Here is a 13,206-nt window from a genome sequence, read left to right as displayed (position 1 = left end):
ATCGATACAGCGTCCGCATTACTGAAGATGCCGCACCGATCCGCCTGTCGATCTCATGATCCACTCTTCCCTCACTCGTGAACAAGACTCCGAGGTACTTGAACTCCTCCACTTAGGGCAGGGTCTCCTCCGCAACCCGGAGATGGCACTCCACCCTTTTCCAGGCGAGAACCATGGACTCTGACTTGGAGGTGCTGATTCTCATCCCAGTCGCTTCACACTCAGCTGCGAACCGATCCAGTGAGAACTGAAGATCCTGGCCAGATGAAGCCATCAGGACCACATCATCTGCAAAAAGCAGAGACCTAATCCTGCAGCCACCAAACCAGATCCCATCAACGCCTTGACCTCGCCTAGAAATTCCGTCCAAAAAAAGTTATGAACAGAATCGGTGACAAAGGGCAGCCTTGGCGGAGTCCAACCCTCACTGGAAACGTGTCCGACTTACTGCCGGCAATGCGGACCAAGCTCTGGCACTGATCATACAGGGAGCGGACCGCCACAATCAGACAGTCCGATACCCCATACTCTCTGAGCACTCCCCACAGGACTTCCCGAGGGACACGGTCGAATGCCTTCTCCAAGTCTACAAAACACATGTAGACTGGTTGGGCAAACTCCCATGCACCCTCAAGGACCCTGCCGAGAGTATAGAGCTGGTCCACAGTTCCCTGACCAGGACGAAAACCACACTGTTCCTCCTGAATCCGAGGTTCGACTATCCGGCATAGCCTCCTCTCCAGCACACCTGAATAGACCTTACCGGGAATGCTGAGTAGTGTGATCCCACGATAGTTAGAACACACCCTCCGGTTCCCCTTCTTAAAGAGAGGAACCACCACCCCGGTCTGCCAATCCAGAGGTACCGCCCCCGATGTCCACGCGATGCTGCAGAGTCTTGTCAATCAAGACAGCCCCAGAGCATCCAAAACCTTAAGAAACTCCGGGCGGTTCTCATCCAACCCCGGGGCCTTGCCACAGAGGAGCTTTTTAACTACCTCAGCAACCTCAGCCCCAGAAATAGGAGAGCCCACCATAGGTTCCCCAGGCACTGCTTCCTCATAGGAAGACGTGTTGGTGGGATTGAGGACGTCTTCGAAGTATTCTCTCCACCGATCCACAACATCCGCAGTCGAGGTCAGCAGAACACCATCCTCACCATACACGGTGTTGATAGTGCACTGCTTCCCCTTCCTGAGACGGCGAATGGTGGTCCAGAATCGCTTCAAAGCCGTCCGGAAGTCGTTTTCCATGGCTTCCCTGAACTCCTCCCATGTCCGAGTTTTTGCCTCCGCGACCGCTGAAGCCGCACACCGCTTGGCCTGTCGGTACCTGTCCGCTGCCTCAGGAGTCCTATGAGCCAAAATAACCTGATATAAATGATAAATGGGTTATACTTGTATAGCGCTTTTCTACCTTCAAGGTACTCAAAGCGCTTTGACAGTATTTCCACATTTACCCATTCACACACCATGCAAGGCGCTAACCAGCAGCCATCAGAGGCAAAGGGTGAAGTGTCTTGCCCAAGGACACAACGGACGTAACTAGGAAGGTGGGAATTGAACCCCAGTAACCAGCAACACTCCGATTGCTGGCACAGCCACTCTACCAACTTCGCCACGCCGTCCCTAGGACTCCTTCTTCAGCTTGACGGCATCCCTCACCGGCGGTGTCCACCAACGGGTTCTAGGATTACCGCCACGACAGGCACCAACTACCTTGCGGCCACAGCTCCTATCAGCCGCCTCTACAATATACGTGTGGAACATGGTCCATTCGGACTCAATGTCCAGCACCTCCCTTGTGACATGTTCAAAGTTCTTCCGGAGGTGGGTATTGAAACTCTCTCTGACAGGAGTCTCTGCCAGACGTTCCCAGCAAACCCTCACAATGCGTTTGGGCCTGCCAGGTCTGTCCGGCATCCTCCCCCACCATCGCAGCCATCTCACCACCAGGTGGTGTTTGGTAGAAAGCTCCGCCCCTCACTTCACCCAAGTGTCCAAAACATGAGGCCGCAAATCCGATGGCACAACTACATAGTCGATCATGGACCTGCGTCCTAGGGTGTCCTAGTGCCAAGTGCACATATGGACACCCTTATGTTTGAACATGATGTTCGTTATGGACAATCTGTGACGGGCACAAAAGTCCAATAACAAAACACCGCTCGGGTTCAGATCCGGGCGGCCATTCTTCCCAATCACGCCTCTCCAGGTTTCACTGTCGCTGCCAACATGAGCATTGAAGTCCCTCAGTAGAATGAGGGAATCACCCAGAGGAGCACTCTCAAGTACTCCCTCGAGTGAATCCAAAAAGGGTGGGTACTCTTGGCTGCGGTTTGGCGTGTAAGCGCAAACCACAGTCAGGACCCGTTCCCCCACCCGAAGGCGGAGGGAAGCTACCCTCTCGTCCACCGGGTTGAACTCCAACGTGCAGGCTCTGAGCCGGGGGGCAACAAGAATTGCCACCCCAGCCCGTCGCCTCCCACTGCCGGCAATGCCAGAGTGGAAGAGAGTGCAGCCCCTCTCGAGAGAACTCGTTCCAGAGCCCTTGCTGTGCGTCGAAGTGAGTCCGACTATATCTAGCCTGAACTTCTCCACCTCGCGCACTAGCTCAGGCTCCTTCTCCCCCAGCGAGGTGACGTTCCACGTCCCAAGAGCTACCTTCTGTAGCCGAGGATCGGACCGCCAAGTGCCCTGCCTTCGGCTGCCGCCCAGCTCATATCACACCCGATCTCTGTGACCCCTGCTATGGGGGGTGAGCCCATTGGAGGGGGGACCCACGTTGCCTCTTCGGGCTGTGCCCGGCCGGGCCCCATGGGGATAGGCCCGGCCACCAGGCGCTCGCCATCGTGCCCCACCTCCGGGCCTGGCTCCAGAGGGGGGCTCCGGTGACCCGCGTCCGGGCGAGGGAAATCTGGGTCCTTTGTTTTTAATTTTCATGGAGGTCTTCGAGCTGCTCTTTGTCTGATCCCTCACCTAGGTTGTTATTTGTTTGCATAATATAAATTTACTTAAAAAGGTCATATGATGATTTTTTTCCTACATCTAAAACACTTGCGTGTTGGTTACATAACATGTAATGGTGGTTCTTAGGTCAACATTTTACATGGATTATGTTTTACAGACCATTTACAAACCACTGTCTGATCGTCTCTTAAGGATGTACCATTTCGTGGGCAGTCTTATTTACATGCCTCCACTTCAACAGCGTCTTCTCCTCGCCATTTTTGTTATAGTTTTTAGCACTTCTGTAGAGACTATACTGACAGATATAAGTTAGAACGGTTCACTACTTTGTATTAGAAATGGCAACAGCGGATGATGCATGTGCATGTACGAGCCAGTTTACACCTAATAAGAGGATAGAGAAAAAGAAAGAACTTAGAGTGTCGAACTACAATGTTGGACCCGCGCAAAGCCATTTATATCATATATGGAGAATCCGCTGACATCACACCAGGGAAAATTGTCAAATGGCTCGTTTGGAGGAAGTATGACGGAAGGCAAGATTATTTTATAAATATCTCACAATGCCTACACAGTTTGATTTAAAATGTTCAGGACTTAGCCACATCACAAATACACAACAGCAGGTACCAATAGGTTGTATTCTGTCACGTGACTTTTGAACGGAAGTAAACTAAATGGTGGGCCACTAAACCAATATGACTACTGTGCAGCAAATGGTTATAGTGGGTACTATAACCATTAAAAGCAGATACAAACAAAAAAATCAAACTATGCAATAGAATAGATCCCTATACTTTATCAAAAAATGATTTGTTGAAATATATCAAGGATTATCCGTTGTTTGTGTTCCCAGACATATCGAACTAACTGGTGCTCCAGACATCAAAAACAGATAGAAACTTGGAGAAGCATGGAAGAGTACATTAAGTCTACAACTTCTTTGTGTGTGGCTTGGTCAAGAAAATTGGTATCAGGACTCTCCCGGATGAATGATGCATTGTTTTTGCTGGGGTAAGGTTACATTTTTTTATTTAACTTTGTGTCTACAGTCATGTTTGTTGCCTTGTTGCACGCGCCGTTTACGAGCATGCGTGTTTTCCCTATCTTTATCAAAATATAACTATATATGTCATCGTTGTGTATGTGCTGAAAGCTTCATTTATGATTGCTGCCTTTGAGAAAAGCTTAACTCTTTTAGGTTTTGCTCACATTTGATTTTTATTTAGTGGGTGCTATACCAAACACTCGCTTCAAGATCTCCAAAAAAAGATAAAATGAAAATAATATCCAGATAATAATTATATGGAAAATACTAAACGTTAAAAGTATATCAAACAAACCTTTAACGAAGTGGTCACTGCAAACTTGTGCATTCTTTGACTCGATCTGCTCTCTTAGACTGGAGTGCGTGCATCTTTTTTCGTTGTTTTTCGTAAAATCTGGCACTTTTCGCCCTTCTTGATTACCTCTCGAGGAAATCTGAAGAAACGTTTATCCTTTTTGCGTTTTGAACGGTTCCAACAGCCTAAAACAACACAAGCATGCATGAGGCATTTTTCTTCAACAAAGGCAAAATGCCGCCCAGATGACAGTATGACAACAGATGCTCACCCACATAGTTAATGAGCCGGACGGGACGTCAGGTGAATACAACTTATAGGTTGTAAAAGTTGTCAGAATGTCATCCAGGAAATGTTGTTATATTAAGGCGTTACAACCACAAAAGAACACAAAGTAATGCAATGTCTTGTCCTTTTTTATGTTTCGTTCTGCTCTCAAAAACTACTGATATAGTAAAGAATAAACTCAATTGCATCACATAATTTTTTATGTATTTTCAAAACCCAAAACCAGTGAAGTTGGCACCTTGTGTAAATCGTAAATAAAAACAGATTACAATGATTTGCAAATCCTTTTCAACCTGTATTCAAAAATGTTTTGCAAATATTAGCTCATTTTGAATTTCATGCCTGCAACATGTTTAAAAAAAGCTCGCACAAATTGCAAAAAAGACTGAGAAAGTTAAATAATGCTCATCAAACACTTATTTGGAACATCCCAGAGGTGAACAGGCTAATTGGGAAAAAGTAGGTGCCATGATTGGGTATAAAAGCAGCTTCCATGAAATGCTCAATCATTCACAAACAAGGATGGGGCGAGGGTCACCACTTTGTGAACAAATGTATGAGGAAAATGTCAAAAAGTTTAAGAACAACATTTCTCAATGAGCTATTGCAAGGAATTTAGGGATTTCACCATCTACGGTTCGTAATATCATCAAAAGGTTCAGAGAATGTGGAGAAATCATTGCACATAAGCGATGATATTACGGACCTTCGATCCCTCAGGCTGTACTGCATCAAAAAGCGACATCAGTGTGTAAAGGATAACCCCACATGGGCTCAGGAACACTTCAGAAAACCACTGTCAGTAACTACAGTTCATCTGTAAGTGCAAGTTAAAACTCTACTATGCAAAGCGAAAGCCATTTATCAACAACACCCAGAAACGCCGCCGGCTTCGCTGAGCCCAAGCTCATCTAAGATGGACTGATGCAAAGTAGAAAAGTGTTCTGTGGTCTGACGAGTCCACATTTCAAATTGTTTTTGGAAACAGTGGATGTCATGTCCTACGAAACAAAGAGGAAAAGAACCATTCGGATTGTTATAGGCGCAAAGTTCAAAAGCCAGCATCTGTGATGGTATGGGGGTGTATTAGTGCCCAAGACATGGGTATCTTCCACATCTGTGAAGGCATCATTAATGTTGAAAGGCACATACAGGTTTTGGAGCAACATATGTTGCCATCCAAGCAACGTTATCATGGACGCCCCTGCAAGACATTTCAGCATTTCATTTCAGCAAGACAATGCCAAGCCAGGTGTTACAACAGCATGGCTTCATAATAAAAGAGTGTGGTTACTAGACTGGCCTGCCTGTAGTCCAGACCTGTCTCCTATTGAAAATGTGTGCATAATATGAAGCCTAAAATACCACAACAGAGACCCCGGACTGTTGAACAATTTAATCTGTACATCAAGCAAGAATGGTAAAGAATTTCACCTGAAAAGCTTAACAAATTGGTCTCCTCAGTTCCTAAACGTTTACTGAGTGTTGTTAAAAGGAAAGAACATGTAACACAGTGGTAGAAATGCCCCTGTACCAACTTTTTTGCAATGTGTTGCTGCCATTGAATTCCAAGTTAATGATTATTTGCAAAAAAAAAATGAAGTTTCTCAGTTCGAACATTAAATATATTGTCTTTGCAATTTATTCAATTGAATATAAGTTGAAAAGTATTGGCAAATTATTGTAAACTGTTTTTATTTACAAATTACACAATGTGCCAACTTCACTGGTTTTGGGTTTTGTGCAAAGTGATCGTTGCAGACACGATGAGCATTGTCTGATTGTATTCCACAAGATGATGAAAGTCATATCTTTAAAAGCAGTGTTGGGTTAATTACTGAAAACCAGTAACTAGTTACAGTTATTAGTTACTTTATTTCAAAAGTAACTCAGTTACTAACTCAGTTACTTACACCAAAAAGTAATGCGTTACTGTGAAAAGTAACTAGTTACTTATTTTTTTCTTTTTTCTTTTTTAAAGCTCCCATTAATGCCCTTTTAGCCTTCATTTCAGTACTGTTATTGCACTGGAGAATAATACAATCTGTTGATCAACCTGACATGCATTTGCATCACTGAACTCTGCTAAGCAACGTGCTCTACATACAACACACAAAGACAAAGAAATGTTTCAGAGGGCCAATTTGTTTCAGGCCAGAACAAATTGACAAAACTATTTTAAATAGTTGCAACATAACATACATAAGTAACAAACAGCATAATAACAACATAGCTGTAAAGCAAGGAAGGCACACACTACATACACAATGCCTAACCAGGCGTTTTCTTCTCAAGGAATTCTGAAACAAAATCATGTCTGAAGCCCAGAACAACCTACGCATATCCCCGGTTTTAGTTTAGAGATAAGGAAAGATTGGCCTGGCCCACTAGGATCCCTCTTTATGTTTGTGAACTTTATAGTCTATATATTTAGAATGATGTGATAATCAAACACTCTAGAAGTCTAGAATGAAAGAGTATATAAGAGAATTGACAGAGTGTGTGTACCTTCAGTGCTGAATGATGAGCAGAGGCAGAGTTAATCCTTAAGTAGTGGTGGTGGAGGGGAAGTGGCATCAGAGTCTGTGTCTCTTTTTACTAGCTTCGTCGAAGCATGTTGCTTTTGTAGCTGTTTCAGCAGATTTTAATTGCTTTTTTGGGCAGTAGGTGGGATCTTTGATCCAAGACACAACTTACATTTAACTAAAATGTTATTTTCTTTGTGCTCGACAAAAGAAAAGTAGTGTGAATATCTACATTGCAGCTGCAGACTGCAGCACTGCCATGATCAGACACGCCCCCCCCCCCCCTCTCTTCCCTCCCCACACCCACACCCACACCCAGACACACACACAGCGCGTGTCTCTCTTCTCTGGCTTGTGACACAAGAAGAATCAGAAGGACGACACCGCAGCACTCCAATAAAACACACTCAGATTTTGTGTTTCTAACCGATACTAAATAAAAAATAACGTAAAATAACGCAGTAACGCATCATGTAGTAACGATAACTGAGTTACTGAATCTAAAAAATAACGTGTTAGATTACTAGTTACCGCCGAAACTAACGGCGTAACAGTGAAGTGAAGTGAAGTGAATTATATTTGTATAGCGCTTTTTCTCTAGTGACTCAAAGCGCTTTACATAGTGAAACCCAATATCTAAGTTACATTTAAACCAGTGTGGGTGGCACTGGGAGCAGGTGCGTAAAGTGTCTTGCCCAAGGACACAACGGCAGTGACTAGGATGGCAGAAGCGGGGATCGAACCTGCAACCCTCAAGTTGCTGGCACGGCCACTCTACCAACCGAGCAATACCGCGCCAACACAGTACAGTAACAACACTGTTTAAAAGGGAAGTGCAGTTTTTTTTTAATGCCTCTTAACTCGTAAATAAACGTAAATAAATATCCGCTTACAGCGGTGCCAATGGGAGGTCCTCTATACTGCTCATAAAACCCAATAAAAACCCATCCAAAAAGCGCCAACAATACTCCACTTACGTACGATTTGTGACTTGAATATTAACCAAGCATTAGTGATATTGTTATCATAAGCGCAGACAAACTATTTATAGCGGCGCCGTGATCACAAGCTTGTTTGCCAATGTTGACTTGATCAACTGATCAGCTGCTTCCTCATTTCTTTGCTCGTCAAACTTTATTGTAGATCATAAATCATGCCTCTCACCTGGATAGTAGGGGACATATTCTAACAAGTTGACAGTCTTTGACAGCTAAATTAGACCCAGTAATGGTGAGAATGACACAAAAAGACAGTTGGTTCCATCCCCCTTTTCTTTGCGAGGATTATGAGCCATGTTTCATCTAAATGGGAATATATGAACATCCTAGCAGGCGGCAACTTAATCAGCAGACTTTGTACAGTAAGTGGTGTTTTATTATGTTTGTTGGCTCTCATAAAGTATTTTTTAAGGGATTTATAGACAGAATAGAACGGCTCCCATAGGCTCCATGTATGCAAGCTCATTCCTATCTCTTTGTTTGAACAATTGGAACACCCAAGAACAGAATAGCAACACAGCATTTTCTGCTCAAACTTGTTTTAAGGCTACGCTCAAGTTGGTTGACCATCATGTGTATTAAACCGTTAAGAAGAAAAACGAATGTGACGTCATATGCAACCCAGCAACTGGAGTGATAAAAAACAGGAAAAGACCACTACCAGCTAAAAATTTGTCGTTAGACTGGAATTACCCATGTTAGCATTCCAATCAGTTATAAAATCGTACAAAAGTAACACCTGGAAGTGGAAAATTCATACTGTAACTCATGTTATTAAATGTTGAGTCCTTCAGGAATGGTTGACAGGACAGTGTTGTTGTGGGTGATACGTGATGTCGCAGACCACTTCCTCTGTTCAGGGATGGCTTTTCAACTTTGGCGTAGATGGCTTCACTCACTCCCCTTTCGATCCATCCATCCTCCATGTGCAGAATCTGTATTTTTTTGTCCATAAAGGAGTCCCGTTTCTCTTTTGCTCCTTTTGTGCCATTGCACAACTGAATGGAATGCTAACATGGGTAATTCCAGTTCAATGACTGATTTTGGGCTGGTAGCATCAATCAATCAATTAAAGTTTACATATATGGCTCTTAATCAGAAATGTCTCAAAGGGCTACACGCCACAACAAAATCCTCGGCACAGATCCCACATCAGGTTCAAGAAAAAACCTCAACCTAAAGGGCACAATGAGAAACCTTGGAAGGGACCGCAGATGTGGGGACCCCTCCCCCCCGCCCCAGTGACAGATTCAATGTGAGAGTTAATAATGTGAGAGTCCAATCCATAGTGGGGTCAGCAAAGGATCCTATTGCATGTAGACAAGTCGGGTCACCGAGACGTCACCGACTGATGCATAAAGAGACTGACTTCATAATGTGAAAGACCAGTCCATTGGGAGGCCAGCAGGGGGATCATCTCTAATGGAGACAAGTCAGCAGCGCAGAGACGTCACTAAGTGATGCACAGAGGAGTGGTCCACCCCAGGTCCCTACTTGGAACAGCTAGCACTTCCTCCATGGAGACTAAACTGTGGTCACCTGATAACCTCTCCACACAGGCAGATCAACTGGTCTAAAAAGGGGTCTATTTAAATGCCAGAGTACTCAAATGAGTTTCAAGATGGGACTTAAATGCTTCTACTGAGGTGACTGTTACCGGCAGGGCATTCCAGAGTACTGGAGTCAGAATAGAAAACGCTCTACCGCCTGCAGACTTTTTTGTGCTCTGGGAATCACTTAGAAACCAGAGTTCTTTGAATGTACAATACAATCAGCAACTTAGGATAGAGCTAGACCGCTTAGTATTTTATACATAAGTAGTAAAACCTTAAAGATGCATCTTAAGTGCACAGGAAGCCAGTGCAGGTGAGCCAGTATAGATCAAACTTTCTTGTTCTTGTCAAAAGTCTAGCAGCCACATGTTGTACCAACTGTGATCTTTTAATGCTAGACATAGGGAGATCCGAAAATAATATGTTACAGTAATCGAGACGAGGCGTAACAAACACATGAATAATGATCTCAGCGTCGGTGGTGGACAAAATGGGACACATTTTAGCGATATTATGGAGATGAAAGAAAGCTGTTTTAGTAACACTCTTAATGTGAGACTCAAATGAGAGAGTTGAGTCCAACCGAGTCGCTTTGTGTAATTGTTTTGTTGTCAAATGTTAAGGTGGTATTATTAAATAGGTACCGATGTCTAGCAGGACCGATACCCAGCATTTCTGTTTTCTTAGCACTAAAATGCAAAAAGTTGCTGGACCTTCAGTGTTTAATTTCATTCAGTCACGCCTCCAGGTGACTACAATCTGGCGTGTTGGTCAGCTTTAGGGGCATGTAAAGTTGGGTGTCATCAGCATAACAGTGAAAGCTAACACCGTATTTGCGTATGATGTCACCTAGCGGCAGCATGTAGATGCTGAAGAGTGCAGGGCCAAGAACTGAACCCTGTGGAACTTCACACGTTACCTTAACATATTCCGAGGTTACATTGTTATGGGAAACACACTTCATCCTGTCAGTAAGTTAGGAGTTAAACCAAGAAAAGATTAAGTCTGAGTTTTGATACGCTCTAATAAAATATTATGATCGACGGTATCGAAAGCAGCGCTAAGATCAAGAAGCAGCAACATGGATGATGCATAAGCATCCATAGTTAACAGTAGATCATGAGTCATTTTTGCGAGGGCTGTCTGCAGGGACGTGCACATGATTATAGAGGGGCAGGGGCTCAAAGTCAGAAAAGGGCAGGGAATTTTTTTTTGGTCCTTTACACAATATGGAAATTAATGTAAAATTAAATTTGCTAATAGGAAGCTTCCTCTGTGTCAGGAGTTGCATCTAAAGCCCCTTTTGTTTCAGGTGTTGCTTCTACACTCTCCTCCTCCTCTCTCTCAGGTGTTGCTTCTAAGGTCTCTGCCTCTCTCTCAGGTGTGACACTTTCTGAGGTCTGTGGTCTTTCTTGAATTCTGGTGCTAGTACTTGGTTTTAGCCATGCATTAAGAGGTCTGCTACCCTTAGCTGCTTCCTGGCGCTCCTTCTCCTTCCTTTTCTGTACCCTTTCTTTTTTTGGCATTGTGCTGCAGGCATAATCAACATGAATCAAGTTTAAATACAGATGGTAATATTCCTAACAGATAACCTACATCTTATATCCCCAGAATGCTGAAATTATTATTATTATTATTATTAATAATAATAATAATAATTATTATTATTATTATTATTATCATTATCATTATTCTTACTCTTATTATTGTTATGATTATCATTATTATCATTATTATTATTATTATTTTTTTAACCCACACAGTAATAGCAAAGTCACAATAAACGTTATATCTAAACCTCTACTGTGAGAGAAATGTGATCCGCCGTAAACACAGTGCATTTTATTTTGAAAATTAACCCGGTGTTTTATTTTGTATTTTGTACACTACTTCCTGTCCCGCACGATCCGCTCTGTTCTGTGCGGAATTGATGTGCCGTGCTCAATTGATGCGCCGTGCTCCGACGTCCGGCAAAAACAGAAGCTGACACATTGAATAATAGAATAATACAGCGTTTTTCTGAAATATTACCCATATTAGATGCTGAATAAGTGGACGGCGACTAGACCATAGCTCACAGGTTCAAGTTGCTCCACTGTCACTTCTCCTCAGGGGCGCAGTTGGCTCTCTCTCCTCTCACTTACTGACTCACTCGCCCTCGCTCTCTCTCTGGCGGAAGCGGCAGGCTCAAACAACCCGGTATTAGAAGAAAACGTGGAGTTTTTGTACCGCTGTTTTTTTGTTTGTTTGTTTTTTTTTACATCCCTGACAGGAATTTATTAATGTTGTTTAAAGAAAAAAAAAGAAAAAAAAAACACACACACAGGCAGAGGGCACCTTTTAAGACGAGGCAAAAAAGGACAGGGGCTCAAGCACCCATAGGGCCCTATGTGTGCACGTGCCTGGCTGTCTGCGTAAAGTGAGTAGCCCTGGAACCGGACTGAAAGGGGTTCACAAAGATTGTTAGACGCAAAGTGTTCATTTAGCTGCTGTGCAACAATTGTTTCAAAATTTTCGAGATAAAGGGAATGTGGTACACCGGCCGGTAGTTTACAATGAGGTCAGAATCGAGGTAGGGTCTTTTGAGCAGGGGATGAATAACCACTTTTTTAATGCTAGGGGAACAGTACCAGAGGAAAGTGATAAGTTAATAATATTTATCACTGATGGTCCTAATATTACAAACAGCTCCTTGATAAGTTTCCCAGGAAGTGGGTCAAGTAAACATGTTGTTTGTTTTGTCCCATTGAAAAGTCTCAGGAGTTCCTCTAATTTTATTCATTCAAAAAGAGAGAGATTATTTTGGAGAACAATATCCGCCATACAGACATTTGTATCCGTGTTAAAAGAACCCAGTTGGAGCTGGGACGCGTTATCTTGAATCTCCTTTCTAATGAGTTACATTTTCTTAGTAAATAGGCCAGCAAAAGTCCTAGTTGTGACAGCATTAATGTTTTGCGGCTGCTAAAGCGTTGGTTATTAGTAGCCTGTTGACAATGAGTCAGAACTTTTATAAGGTAATTTTTATAAGGTAGTGATCGTACATTACTTTAGTGTACGGGAGTATCATAACTTTGGAGTTGGTGACACCCCAGACAAGGACTAGGTCCATCGTATTACCGTTGCGATACGTGGGTTCATTTATTATTTGTGTAATACCACAGCTATCAATTATAGTCTGGAGCGCCACGCATGGAGGGTCTGACGGAGTATTCACATGAATAACAAAATCCCCAATATGATTATATTATATATTATATTATCTCCTCTCTGAGCTGCCACCTTACCGTGGTAGAGGAGTTTGCGTGTCCCAATGATCCTAAGGGCTATGTTGTCCGGGTGATTCCATGCCCCCTGGTAGGGTCTCCAAAGACAAAAAAGGTCCTAGGTGAGGTATCAGACAAACAGCAGCTCGAAGACTTCTATGGAAATACATGAACCAAGAGTCAGATTTTTCCCTCGCCCGGACGCGGGTCACCGGGACCCCCCTCTGGAGCCAGGGCACGATGGCGAGCGCCTGGTGGCCGGGC

General features: G+C 43.6%; 1 protein-coding gene across 4 annotated transcripts in view; it reads right to left on the bottom strand.

The window, feature by feature from the left end:
• LOC133646660 (regulator of G-protein signaling 6-like) overlaps positions 1-13,206 on the bottom strand; it is a 183,802-nt gene that overhangs the window by 18,347 nt on the left and 152,249 nt on the right. The gene's annotated exons all lie outside the window — the stretch shown is intronic.

This window comes from Entelurus aequoreus, linkage group LG03 (assembly GCF_033978785.1).
Source record: "Entelurus aequoreus isolate RoL-2023_Sb linkage group LG03, RoL_Eaeq_v1.1, whole genome shotgun sequence".
In the NCBI taxonomy this organism is placed as follows: Eukaryota; Metazoa; Chordata; class Actinopteri; order Syngnathiformes; family Syngnathidae; genus Entelurus; species Entelurus aequoreus.
The sequence above is the reverse complement of the archived record's forward strand: the minus strand, read 5'-3'. Positions and strand labels throughout refer to the sequence as shown.